Consider the following 12599-nt stretch of genomic DNA (forward strand, 5'->3'; position numbering starts at 1 on the left):
TTTCGGTTGTTTTTTGGCACCTTTATCAAGGTCTACAAAGAAAATTACTATGTTGTAACAATTTGAATGGTGTAAAAAAACTATTAAAAACTATAAAAAACTTATCCGAATGTAAGATTCGTGGCATAAACAACAACGTTAAATAACATGATAATACTGAAATTGCAACTAAACTTAAAAATGTTACTGTTAAAAAGACACTTTAAAGATTAATATATACGTTAAAAAGTTAAAAAACAAAGTGAAAGACGACATGTTAAAACAGTCGTCGTTGCAAGCTTGATTTCAGTCACATTTCATGAGCAGAAAGAGAAAGTGGGAGGACAATTATTGTTTAAATAGTTTGAAGAAAATAAAAGGTGGCAAAAAACCACCGAAAGCTTGGATTCAGAATAAATAGTACGACTTAGCAAAGCCCATTTTTTATTGACTACCACACCCAAAAAGAAAAAAGTATTTACATATATTTTTTCCAAACTAGTCAAAAATTTTGGACTACTTTGTCTTACTATATATATATATATATATATATATATATATATATATATATATATATATATATATATATATATATATATATATAGACTAGGACGACAAATTCGTTAAACTTCGCGTGCTCGAATCGGTATCAATAGAGTGTTATGACAAAGGGAGCAGATACTTTTTATTCCCCATAGGGGCCTCCATACTAGGTACGAGTATGTGCAGTTCCTCATGACACCCTGTAGAAGAATCCATGTAAAACGACGTATAGTGAATCTACAAAAATCTATCAAATTGCACTGTTTTTATTTTTTATAGATTTACAAATCAACGGTATAATCGCGTGTAAAACAAACGGCAAATTTCCTTATTGACATTGATATACAAACAAAAATTTAAATATCGCCAGCTCACTTACTGCATCAATTCTAAAATAGCTAGCTTCCAAAGAAATAACACTGTTTTGAAAATGATGTTTAGCAAATGCGTAAATATTTCAATATTCTAAATTTATTAGATGATTAGCATGCAGAAATATTTATTTCAGAAACAGAAATGTTTTGGGATAATTTGGGATAGAAGCCAAAAGAAAACAAATCGATTTTGAATGTTATGACTTGATTTAGAGTGTTAGAAAAAAAATGTTCGTCGCTTTCGTACATTCAACTTACAGACATTTGGCAAATTAGAAGCAGTATATTCTTCTTTTTTTTGAGCATTTTAGTAGATGTGTAGTGATTATGAAAGTTGTTGTTCTTTGGTAGTTATTTTGTTTTCGTTTCCTTCGTTTCATGACCGTTAGCGGGCCGACTTTTTCTGTGTCATGTATTTTAGGTTATTCTTTACGGGGTAGAATTCTAGACACCAAACGAAGTAGCACTTAGACAGCTGGAGACTTTTGAGATGTGGTATTACCGAAGAATGTTGAGAATCCCCTAGGTGAATCGTGTATTAAACATGAGAATGTTGTGTCAACAAGTCACGAAAAGACTATAAAGAACATGAAATTATTTTAACTATGAAGAAGCACAAGCAAAAGTAAAATGCAGAAGAGATCCGACATACGAAGAAAATCCTGGCGTTTTCACTATCACAAAAAGTAATTTCCATTATCTACCACTTCAACCGGAGTCGTTCGGATAAAGCAATTCTTGACAATCAAGCCAATTTAAAGTAAACTTGTACTTTTTAAATGTTCAAAAAATCAATTTTTGTATTTTTATGTAAAAACATTTCTTAGATCATAGATCTCCTGTACTAAAATTTTATTAAAAAATTCGAAAAAGAAGTTATATCTGAAGGCTGAAGAGCTGACAATAGGTGGTCCACTAGAATTAGACTGTGATATCCAAGAGGCGTCAAGAGACCAAGAAGACGTCAAATTTAAGATGGTACTATGACATAAGGAAACAGCCGGTACAACATGGCACAGAAAAGCGAATGATATAATATATATATATATATATATATATATATATATATATATATATATATATATATATATATACACTTCTCCAAGAAATTAACGCACCACTTTGAAATATTAAAATATTTTATTAGCGTTAACCAAAATTTCCATCGTAATGTTATATTTTGCAAGCCCCTTGTATATGCTGTTCGTACACCCTATATTTATTGACTGTGTTTTATCGCTATAGTTTTTTTTGCAACAAAACAAAAAGAAGCAAAAAATGTACTTATTCTATAAATATTCTAATTTCCAGGTGATCCACGAATTTTATTCGGCTACTGTTTAATTGCTGATTATTGTTAATTGTGTTCATTATGGAGTGTCAAACACGTAATTTAACCCGAGATGAATGTGCCCAAGCAGTGATACTGTCGGAAGAAGGTTGGAGTTACCGAAGAATTGGTCGTCGGTTTAATGTGTCCTTCACATCCGTCTCACAGATGTTAGAAAGATTCCTCGAAACAGGGGATCATACTCGCAGACCAGGACAAGGACGAAACCGGGTAACTACCCCTATTCAAGATTGATTTTTAAGAATTTCTGCTCTTCGACAACGTTTTGTAACACATCGAAGTCTACAAATTCAGCTTCGAGATGTGCATGCTATACAAATAAGTACTGAAACTGTTCGCCAGCAACTTAGGGAATACAACTTAACACCTAGGATTGCCGCCCGAGGTCCTCTATTAACTGCAGAGCATCGAAGGGGGAGACTACATTTTGCCAGAGAACACGTTAATTGGTTAAAGGCTGACTGGGAACGAGTGCTATTTACTGATGAATCCCGATTTTGTTTGTACAATAACGACAGATGTGTTCGTGTGTTGCGACGACCAAACGAACGATTTGCTCAGTGTAACTTCTCACACACCACATTTTTTGGTGGAGGATCCGTTATAGCGTGGGGTGGTATTTCTTTGACCGCACGTACGGACCTAGTGGTCATACAAAATGGAACTGTTACAGCTGAAAGGTACATATTGAAGATTCTTTAGCAACATGTAGTACCATTCGCTCCTTATATCGGTGAAAATTTCTTACTAATGCAAGATAATGCCAGACCTCACGCTGCACAAATCGTCAGATATTATCTAGAAGAGGTAGAATTTAACATTATGGAATGGCCAGCACATAGTCCGGATTTAAATCCGATTGAAAATCTCTGGGATATCCTTGGTAGGCGATTAAGAGCGATACCGATCCAACCAAACAACTTACAGGAAGTGGGAGAAAGGCTGATCCAGATTTGGAAAGAACTAGACCAAAATGAAATACGGCAATTAATTTTAAGTAAGGGCCAACGATGTGAGGCTGTTATACGTAGAAGAGGTGGCAACACTCGTTATTAAGACTTTTTTCATATTTTAGTTTTCTTTTCCTAGAATTATTTTTTTTTAATTTTCCGTTTTATTTTTTTTTCTCCTGTACTTCAACATTTTCTGATAATTAGACAAATTGTTATAATTACTAATAAAATGTAGAATAAATCTGGTGACGTTTTATTTTTTATTATTTGCCTGTTTACAAATGAAATTGATTTATTGAAGTGGTGCGTTAATTTCTTGGAGAAGTGTATATATATATATATATATATATATATATATATATATATATATATATATATATATATATATATATATATGCTAATTTGATATCAATCGAGGTGGTAAGGACTGAATGGGCAGATTCAAAAGCTTCTGAAACTAACTCTACCTCTTCTGAAACGTACTGAGTAATTTTGATAACGAGATTATGTTCTAAAAACCAATCTAATTTTTTATAATGATTTCTAAAAGTTATATGGTGCAAGAGGATAAAACAATTGGTCTAAAACTATTCGAAAGAAGTGGGTCCTTCAAAGGTTTTAGGATATTTGAAAGGAGAGGGTCCTTCAAAGGTTTTAGAATGTTAAGAACATTAAAATTTTTCCAATCGCTACGTAAGGGTTCTCCTTTAAGACATTCATTGTATGTATTTAGGAAAATTGGTTTGGCTTTTAGAGGGAGGTGTTTTATCAAGGAGTAAGGAATATCATAAATTTAGAAAAGTTTAAATTCCTGGTTTTTGATGAAGTAACCGAAATTCAGGATCAATAGAAACTGATGACATATTATATATTTCTCTTTTAATGTTATCTAAAGGATTATAAAAAGTTTTGCAATTTTATTCTTTATTTATTAAATTTCACATATTCTCAAATAAAACATTCAAGATTATTATTTTACCCATGTAGTAAATACAAATAAACTGTAGTTAATGAACCAAGCCCACAAATTACTTATATCAAGATTATTGGCGCTGAATCACATGTTTTCGGCTGTACTGATAACAGTAACCAATCGGAAGATTTATAGGCAGTTCTAGAAAAGATATTAGTCAAATAAAGCCTCCTTCTTTCAATGTAGCTAATTAAAACAGTACAGAACAGTAGGTGGATCAAATAAAGGAATTTATTATATGGAAATTTTATAACTTGAAAGAATAAAATTTGACTTTTAAATTTGTTAAATTTAAAATGTTTTTAAGACGTTTTTACCTTCTTAAAAGCGTTAATTTAACTGAATGTTTCGACATTGAATATAGGTATACTTTCACACTAAGAAACTCACCTTATTTTTTGGATAACCGTATTTTCTGATTTTAAATCAACAAATCGTTAAACAATGGACACTTATTTTGCTGTAAAACATCTCAAAATCGACAAACTATACACATAAGTAATGAATATTCGTGGCAAAAATCTTGCCATCTCTTTTGATCATACATATTTCTGCTGTAGCAACATTTACTCTATTAATTAAATTACTCATTTTACAAGAAAAATACAATAAGCAGTTGGAAAAAATTAATCTTACCCTCACAAATATGAAAAAGCTTCTTTCCCCTCAAATTCAAAACACAATATGTAAACACTGGTTGCAGATTATTTTGTCACAAAATAATTACTTACATAGAACGTAATTGTAAGCTCGAAAAACTTTAACTAACGCACTGACAGCTAGCTAAATAACTACTGTAAATGTTGCAGCGAGGTAGGTACAAGAATATACCTGCAGTTACAGGAAAAAAGGCCAAACACAGAAGGATTAACATTGAAACAGGGGATAGGGTTTATTTAAATAATATTAATTTATGCAAAACCGTCTTTAAAGACATTGAAAATTTACTGTTTAATAGTTTTGTATCGATAAAAACAGTTTGGAAACATTAAGTACATATTTTGAAGACTGGGGTTTGAAGGACGTTCATATTTTTAAAATATAAAGAGATAAAGTTAAAATAAATTATTGCCGGTATAATATATCTCATAGAATACTATGATAATATGAATACTCCAGGCAATAGGGATATATGCACCAGAAGATTGCAAACCTGATAACGATAAAGAAGAATTCTATGATGAGCTCCAAACATTAGTGGAAAACGAAGTAAAAAAAGATGAACTACATACTCATATTATTACTCGTCATTAAAAAGAAGCCATCTAAAAAATTTTTCAATTTTAAATTTTTAAGAACCCTACAAAAAATTGATTGTCATATTAGATGTTTGTGTAATGTTTAAGAATATGTTCTAAAGCAGTATGCAACCATTTCTTATATAAAAATGTCAAAAAATCCACTTCCCAAAATATGATTTTAATTGAAAATTTTAAAAATTGACATTGTAAATTTTTTCTGCTTTCTTTAAAAAAATTACAATAAAGTCGTGATTTTTAGTATTCTGTATTACAGCCTCTACTATGAATTACACTTCTCATTCGACTTGGCACTGAATTTATTAAATTCTTGATGATGTCTTGAGGAAAAGCTTCCCATTCTTCCATGATCGCCAATCGAAGCTGCTCACGATTTGTTGGAGTTGGTCCCTAACATGCTCAATCGGGTTCAAATCTGGGCTTTGAGCCGGTCAATTCATTTTTGGCACACCGATTATTTCCAGGTATTGCGTTACCATCCCGGCTACGTGTGGCCGTGCGTTTTCTTGCAGGAAAATTAAGTTTTGGTCCACAAATCCAGCAAAAGACTTTGCATGCTCGTCTAGAATTTCGGTAATATATCGGTGAGCATTCAACTTTCCTCTATTAATAAACACGAGATCAGTATAACCTTCAAATAAAATGCCTGCCAAAATATTACAGAGTCTCCTCCAAAAACAAAACGTGATGGTCGAGCATTAGCAGCATATCCACACCCACGTCTTCTGTACGTTTTGATACGACCAAAATTTCCAATCTTCTATCGTCCAATGCTCGTGGTCTCTAGCAAACTCAAGTCTGTCGTTGTCGATGTGCTGCTGTTAACAAAGGTCCTGTTGCTGGACAGCGAGCTCTTAGACCAAATTTCCTCAACCTTCTTCTCACTGTAGACACTTCTCAACACTTAATGTACACCCGGGAGCCTTTTGAAAACGGTTTTGGATTGCTCTAGCCGTAAAGAAGCGATTTGGTAAAGAAGTGCGTTGTAAAGAACGGTCTTCTCTGGCCGTCGTGATTCTTTTCGCGTCTTATCCTAGTCGTCGTTCGAGAGATCCAGTCTCTCCAAAGCCATGCTGTCTGGCCACTTCTCTTTGACTTATTCCATTATCAATCAAAGTAGCAATTTGAACAGATCTAGCAAATCTCTCAGCCATAGTTTTAAATTTAAAAATTGCATAAGTTCACTCTTTGAACAACTGTTCACTAATGAAAACATTTCGAACAATTAATAATTTTCATGTTTTGTGGCATGTTATAAGAAATAATGCGAGATATGGTTTAGTTGTGTTGGTTACTGAATAGAAAGTGATTGGTAAGAGAGGGGTCCGGTAGAATGACATACTTCCTGGCTGCATAACACGAAAACTTAGTTCAATATAACGGCCGCAGGCCTGTTCTGAACAACTGTCAACAAAGTCAAAATTGCTATGATGATCGCCAACATCCAAAATGAACTAGAAACACAAGAAGAAAAGGGGCGATGTTTGAGTTGAACATCCACGAGTCAAACTAGACAAAGCGATGAACAAAGAGAAGACGCAAGACACCTAGACACATCGATATGATAGTAAGAATGGAAGAACAATACTTAATAAATAGTAATGAGTAATACTTACAAATCTATATTATATTCCATACGTAAAAATTATTGCCCCTTTGGTCTCGATGTTAACCTGTAACAAAAAATAGATATTATCATTACAATTCTATTAATAATCATAACTACAATACATACATACAATTTATTTATTTGTATGTATACAAAATTTATTTAATGATACAATAAGTTTGGCAAAAACGTGTAAAAGGAATTTCTGTCATTTATACTGTAATTCTGTATTTTTACTCTTTAAAGACCAATTCGAAAGACTGCTAGCTATTTTTACGTCATTTGTTAACAGAAATGGACTTCTGGTGCCGCTCAGCGGGAATCTCCAGACGCGACAGAATAACAAACGAGGGAGTCCGAGAAATCATGAGGGTTACACATAATATTGTTGATGACATCAAAACGACACAACTCAGATGGTACGGACACGTAAGAAGAATGCCGGAGAATAGAATACCAAGACAAATTCTTGAATGGCAACCAAGAGGTAAGCGGATACCAGGAAGGCCTAAGGTAGGCGGAGACCAGGAAGGCCTGGCCTAGAAGAAGATGGAGAGAAGGAGTTGATAAAGAAATCAGAGAAAAAGAACTGGAGGACGATCTATGGTCTATGTATGTATTTTTTGTTACTTATAAATAAATGTTTCTTCTTTTAAATACATTTTTCTTATTTAAAAACACTTAACAAAAACAACTAACGTGTTTTTTGTAGTGTTGCCCAAATGCAAGAACAAGACGAGACTTAGACAGTCTTGGTCTTGGTCTTGCGCCAATACACCTGGTCTTGGTCTTGGTCTTGGTATTGCACTCCCGGTCTTGGTCTTGGTCTTGCAGCAAGAGTCTTGCAAGTCTTGCAGTTACCCATTAGCCTATTGCTATTTATTAAACGTTACTAGGGAAGTTTGAAGCCACGATCTAAGCGATCCGTGCCTATGCTCTAACTAACCCAGCTATCTACCATGCCCCATGAAAGTCAATCAAACATGGTTAAAACACAAAAAAATCAAATTAATGACATAAACTTGACTGTATTTTAAAGAACATTTTCTGTCTAGAAAGGTATTGATGGACCTTCACCATATATGAAATGGAAATCTTAAAAAAGATTGGTACGTGGCAAAAATCCAAATACAGGTATCAAGGGCACATATTCTTTAGGTGATAAGATAACAAACTATAATCCACTTAATAAAGCAAAAGCAACATAAGTGTTATTAACAATCTTAGCTCTACTTTTATATAAAAAACTAACTTGAAAAAATAAAGAATAGGTAAGAAAGCAATGAGAATCAAAAGAAGTTATTTTAAATTAAGGAGATATCTACTTAATCAATACATTAATTTACCAAAATAAAGTAGTAGGAATATTTTTTTAGGAACCAGAATTTTGGTTTTTCAGGAAGAAATATTTGTAATTTTTTGTGGAAAGATATTAGATGCTTCGTTAAACCTGAAGTGTTTCTGTTTTTCATTTTCATTTTAACCTTTCTATGTAGGCACAATTCAAACAAAGCAATTTGGGATGCATAAATTATTTCGAAAAACTCATCAAATTTGCTTTTAGGTCTTTTATATCTATAATTCCAACGCTCACTACTTCGACTATTTTAAAACTATTTGAATCTTTGTCCCCCATGTCAAATTGTAAACTTGTCAAATGAAGTTTAGTGATGTCGAAAAAGTACCTACTACTATAAAAATGTCCGTTACTATTCAATACCCTAAGTATCTAATAACAAACCGAGAATTATATATCGTTACTTCGTTATTCTAAATATTTCGGTATTTTGTTTACACGATAAGCTACATTATCTGTTGTTAATAAACTTTTGAATATTATCGCGCTCTTTCAGCAAATTTGGTTTAACCGAATGATCTCATCGCAAACTCAGCATAAACAATGTTTAGTCTTAGGCCGATAAGATTTGTTTATTTAGATTCCTCCTAACTAAATTATAATGGGAAAAAGATTGAATTATTAAGTGGGTGGGTGGGGGTAAGATATTTTAAAAAAATTTCGATACGATATTACTGTCGACGTATCAATGCAAGATTATTTTATGATTAGAGGGCGGCTATAAATCTGGACAATACATATGATCTCTGAGCACGTGTCAAATGTGTTGTTTTTAATGAATATTTTGATTGATGGTTTTGATGTATGTTTATGGTATTGTTCGTAATGCGCATAAGTCCAGTGTTTTAAATTTTTATTACATATTTTTTTGCGTCTCATAGAGTATTTAAGCATATACCCGAACTACCATACTCGCTAAAACGACACTCCGTCCTAACTGCAAGACGCAAGAGTCTCGCAGGCTTAGTCTTGTTCTTGCGTAAATCTTGCACGGTCAGTCTTGGTCTTGGTCTTGCTAAAATTAGGCGGTCTTGGTCTTGGTCTTGGTCTTGCGAAAACGCAAGAACAAGACTAAGACTGCAAGACCAAGACCGATTTTGGGCAACACTAGTTTTTTGGGACTGGAGCGGATTAATGACATTTTAGTTAATTTCAATGGGAAAAATTGCTTTGATACGAGCAATTTGACATACGGGCAAAATTACGGAACGAATTACACTCGTATGTCAAGGTAGCATTGTATTAATATTAAAGAAAAGTTTAAAGAATTTAAATAATTATGTACTATAAATAAATACATATTTACTGAAAAAAATATCAAGTATATATCGACACAGTCCTGTTAAAAATATGGACCACGTTTGACTTTATTGTCTTTTCGACCTTTCAAAAAACGAAGAGGAATAAGGGGCAGATGTCCCTTTATAAGCCGAAAAATCCCTTTGATATTTAGTCGTCTAGCTACCTTTTTTTTATATATATGTATATAAATGCTCTTGATGAATATACGAACAAAAATACGTGTCTGGATCAATATATTTTAGTCACTCGATTCAGGTCAATTTACCCACTTTGATGATACCGAGGGCAAGTGCGAAATGTAATTTACAGTATCAGCAAATGTTTTTCCATACGGCAGAGATGCTAAATTTATTTTACGTGTATCATTAAATTTTTTTAATGGCTGGAATTCAGATCTCGGTTCAGCTTCGGTTAATATTCCATTCATAAACGATACATCGGAAATGAAGAGAGGGTTCATTTAATAGTACATTTATCGCTTTTGGAAATTAAAGATTCTAAAAGCCTACGTAAACTAAACGATAAACTTCGTTCTATTCAGTCATGTATTATGCCTACATTTGGATTAAAACATATCTCGGTGCGCGTGATGAATTCTATGACGTCAAGAATCAATTTTACCAGCATGGCGCCAAAAAACTTAACACATTCTTGTCTAAATTTTATCATTATCGATGCCTTTCATTGCTGATGGAATGTTTGCCCCTCTTACTGGAGCTCTTTACGTTCTTATTTACTTATCCGTAGCTTTAGACAGCATATTTTGTTTGCCGTTTACCACATCCATGCCGCCATTTCTTCTTGGACACTTAGAGCTCTTTGATTCGCTTATTGCGGTGAATCACTTATCGTATACTTTTTGTGTATTGTCAAAGTTTGTTATATGATTGGTTTCCGTTACAATTTTCTTCCACTTATTTCGATCTGTGCATAGGTCCATCCAGTTTCTCACTTTTAGAATTTTGATAGATCTCATGACCTAGTCATCCCACCTCTCTGTAGGTCTTCCCCCTGTTCTTTCAGTTTCTGGTTTCTAATTTTCTACCCGTTCCTTTGGATTTCGACATCTGTTATTCCCTAGACCGATGGCCCTGTCTTCAAGTGTCAACAACCTTTTACGTGAGTGGAATATTTCATACTAGTATTTTTTTTGCAATTAATTAGATATTGGCTTTTATTATGACATCGAGGAACACTCAGAAAAACTCAAAAATAACATAATTAAGGCAGCAAGAGAATCAATTGGAGAAAGGAAAGTAACAAACATTAACATATCAAAAAAAAATATGGTTTAGAGAGGAAGTGAAGACAAAATGTGAAGAAAACAAGAAACCCTTTTGACAATACAGAACACAACAAATACAACAGGCGTACAAACACTAGAAAAGCATCAGAAACGAAACGAATACTTTAGTTAGACAAATAAAAAGGGAAAGAGTTAGAGCTTCTCAAAACAGATAGAACACGATTTCTACGGAACACAGAAAGAAATATGAAGAATGATCAGAGCACAAAGAAAAGAAATGAACGAACTAATAAAACGAAACACATTCAGAAGGAAACATGGGCAGACTACTTTCGATCACTATTCGCTAAAGGTGAGGATAATGAACCACCAACACCAGAGGTGACAACCAAGAAATAAATATTGAGGAGGAAGAGGTAAAGGAAGCATTAACGAAATTAGAAAACATAATATCGACAGGTGAGGGCAGAATACTAAACGAACTCCTTAAGTACGGAGGACCAGATCTGACCAAACAACTACTAAAACTGATCCAAAAGTAATAGAACAAAATAGAATGGATTGGCATTCCTCAAGAATAGAGCTCAAATTATCTGTATCTGCCTTTCTGAATCTATGAAGATATGTCCTAAAACAGACAAATTTTCCAATGTTGTAATTTAAAAAAAAAGGGTAAGTATAGTGAAATAATAATAATAATATCAATTAATAACGATATATTCTTCTTCAAATCATATTAAAAGAAGGAAGTAGGCCACGAAGAAGTATATCTCTGCTGCACCACATTCGGAAATGGTTCAACTTAACTACTACAGTATTTTTTACTTCGTTAGTATCTAACATCCGAATAGATAGGCACTACAAGAAGAAGATGTGACAGTTTTCGCCAATAATTCAATCAATCTCCTTGACTCGTGTAAATTATACGTGTTTATGTTTGTAAATGCCACCCAATAACTATTTTAAACCGATAATCACTTACGCAACTTTGATATTTTTCTTACCCAACAATATTGCTAGTGTTTATACAAAAAACAAAAAAATGTAAAATTAATGTTTGTCTGTAGCACAGAGTCATTCATAACATTCACAAAAAAAGTTGGAGGGTGGCCAACGCGGTGACGCAAGTTGTTCGAAGTGACGCAATTGCCAGATTGTTATCTAAAGGTTTAGAATCTAAACAGAACTGTGAAATATGCGGAAAGAGTTGGCATGCTCGGAAAATTTGCGATCGTGTCTGTTACATTTCGTAGACATAATAAGGAGGAGATATATGCTGGGAACAATATGTAAAATGGATTACTGAAGTATACCTAGCCTGATGAAGCAACGGATACACGAGCGCTGAACCGAATTTTGCTTTATCCTTTATTTATTGTAATCTTTTGAAAATATTCTTCTTCTTGTAGTGACTGCACACTCCTGCTCTGAAGAGATTTGTGGTTGTAATTCTTTCTAAAAAACTTAGTTGATTCTTAATGTTTCATACCTACACCGATTATGTAGGTACCCACATTATTGGTTTATTGTAATTACTGCAACATATGGGAGAAAAAAATTTCACAGAAAAGTTTAAGATTCTTCGTCACTGGTTTATGACATCAAGTTGGGGTCTATCAGCTGTGCTATAAAAACTATGCTACCAATAATTTT

At 33.3% G+C, this 12599-nt stretch overlaps 1 protein-coding gene across 8 annotated transcripts in view; it reads right to left on the reverse strand.

Moving 5' to 3' along the window:
• enc (R3H domain containing protein encore) overlaps positions 1–12599 on the reverse strand; it is a 144818-nt gene that overhangs the window by 40947 nt on the left and 91272 nt on the right. For 7 of the 8 annotated variants that reach the window (XM_072532470.1, XM_072532469.1, XM_072532468.1 and 4 more), the window contains one exon: positions 7049–7105. The gene's annotated coding sequence lies outside the window, so the exon portion shown is untranslated. Of the gene's footprint in view, positions 1–4809; positions 4935–7048; positions 7106–12599 lie in introns of those variants that run through there. The other variant, XM_072532473.1, reaches the window with a different exon arrangement.

Source organism: Diabrotica undecimpunctata, chromosome 5 (genome assembly GCF_040954645.1).
Source record: "Diabrotica undecimpunctata isolate CICGRU chromosome 5, icDiaUnde3, whole genome shotgun sequence".
Lineage (NCBI taxonomy): Eukaryota > Metazoa > Arthropoda > Insecta > Coleoptera > Chrysomelidae > Diabrotica > Diabrotica undecimpunctata.